The sequence below is a fragment of the Ornithorhynchus anatinus genome, chromosome 5 (assembly GCF_004115215.2).
Source record: "Ornithorhynchus anatinus isolate Pmale09 chromosome 5, mOrnAna1.pri.v4, whole genome shotgun sequence".
NCBI lineage: Eukaryota > Metazoa > Chordata > Mammalia > Monotremata > Ornithorhynchidae > Ornithorhynchus > Ornithorhynchus anatinus.
The window spans coordinates 16,107,815-16,109,934 of NC_041732.1; the positions used below are offsets into that span (position 1 = coordinate 16,107,815).

General features: G+C 51.0%; 1 non-coding gene across 1 annotated transcript; it reads right to left on the reverse strand.

Moving 5' to 3' along the window:
- Positions 1–450: 450 nt before the first annotated feature.
- On the reverse strand, positions 451–588 carry LOC114812458. The gene has a single exon (XR_003760110.1). It is a non-coding gene; the product is annotated as a small nucleolar RNA SNORA7 (small nucleolar RNA).
- Between the last annotated feature and the right edge of the window lie 1,532 nt (positions 589–2,120).

Sequence of the window (2,120 nt, forward strand, 5' to 3'; positions counted from 1 at the left end):
CCTTCCACTGTAGGTGAAAGGGTGATGCTTTGGGCATCAGCCACCAGGCCCAGAGGATGAACCTCGAGGGTAGTGAGCAGAAGACTCTGTGGGGAGAGAGGGGGTGTCGGTAGCTGCGTGCCTAGGAAGGGGAGCTGCCTTTGGGGCCTGAGACTGAGGTGCCCTCTGACTGATGGGTGATTATTTAGCCAGTTTTAGGGCTGGACAGTCCAGTGGTAGCTGGCCTGTCCCCGTCCAGTCTTGTCTTATCATTATTATGCCACTGAATCATGGACATATCTCTCCCAGTACACCCCACCTCCACCTGCAATCATACGGATAGTGTAACCAGAGAATTTTCTTGGTAAAAATATGCACGTGGTTTACCACTGCCTCCTTCCAAGCAGTCAACTTTAGTCTCCACCCTTGACTCTCTCCCAAGCCGCTGCTGCCCAGCACAAGAAGGTTTTGACTGGTAGCAGATGGCCTTCCACTCGTTAGCCACTGCCCAAGCTAGGAATGGAATGGGTAGGCCTCTGCTTGACTCTCCCTCCCATAGTCGAGACTGATAGAGTACTGGAAACTCTCCAGGTGCGACCTTGAGAGGGGTTGTCCAGTACTGATATAGAATCAAATCAGTCAATCCACAGTATTTATTGAGTGCTGACTGAGTTCTTTATCTTTCCTCCAAACCCTGTCCTCTCCCTGACTTTCCCATCACAGTGGACGGCACTACCATCCTTCCCGTCTCACAAGCCGCAACCTCAGTGTCATCCTTGACTCTGCTCTGTCATTCACCCCAAACATCCAATCTATCACCCAAACCTGCCGGTCTCACCTTTACTACATCGCCAAGATCCGCCCCTTTCTTTCCACCCAAACTGCTACCTTGCTGGTACAATCTCTCATAATATCCCGACTGTACTACTGCATCAGCCTCCTTATGATTTCCCATCCTCCTGTCTCTTCCCACTTCAGTCTATACTTCATTCCGCTGCCCGGATTAGCTTTCTACAGACATGCTCTGGGCATGTCACTCCCTTCCTCAAAAATTTCTCGTGGATGTCTGTCAACCTTTGTGTGAAGCAAAAACTCCTCACTCTTGGCTTCAAAGCTCTCCATCACCCTGCCCCCTCCTACCTCACCTCCCTTCTCTCCTCCTACAGCCCAGCCCACACACTCTGCTCCTCTGCCGCTAACCTCCTCACTGTGCCTCGTTCCCGCCTGTTCCACCGTCGTCCCCTGGCCTACTTCCTACCTCTGACCTGGAATGCCCTCCCCCCTCACATCCGCCAAACTAACTCTCTTCCCCTCTTCAAAGCCCTACTGAGAGCTCACCTCCTCCAGGAGGCCTTCCCAGACTGAGCCCTCCCTTTCCCTCTGCTCCTCCTCCCCTCTCCATCGCCCTTACTCCCTCCCTCTGCTCTAACCCTTTCCTTCCCCTCAGCACTTGTGTATATTTGTACACATTTATTGCTCTGTTTTTTATTAATGATGTGCATTGATCTATGGTTCTATTTATTTTGATGGTAGTGATGCCTGTCTACTTGTTTTGTTTCATTGTCCGTTTCTCCCTTCTAGACTGTGAGCCCGTCATTGGGTAGGGATTGTCTCTATCTGTTGCCGAATTGTACTTTCCAATGCTTAGTACAGTGCTCTGGACACAGTGCTCAGTAAATACGAATGAATGAAATGGGTGCTGAGCACTGTACTAAGTGGTTGGAAGAGTACCATATAATAGAGTTATTAGTCATAATCCCTGTCCTCAGGAGCTTACTATTTGTTTGTACTCCTCCACCCCCCTCACTCCAAGGCTGCTGCTACTACATACCCAGGTTTGGATCCATCACTCGTGTTCATATGGGCTCTGGAGGAAATAGGAGAGTTGAGGGGTCTCTCTCAAGAGATGTTCTGCTGTCTGGGGCTTCTCAGGAGTCCAGCTCCCCTTTGCCTTCCACAGTTCTCTTCACGAAGATTGTCCCCAAGGTGCAGTTCTGAGCTTCCTCCTGTCTCCGCCCCGACTCCAACACACACAGGCTTATTTCACATGCAGGAAGTTGGCCGCAGGTCCTCTTGGGCCGGGACTGGTGTGCATCCAGTCCTGGAAAGCAGGAAGTTGCATGAGGAGCCAGAGCCTTTCA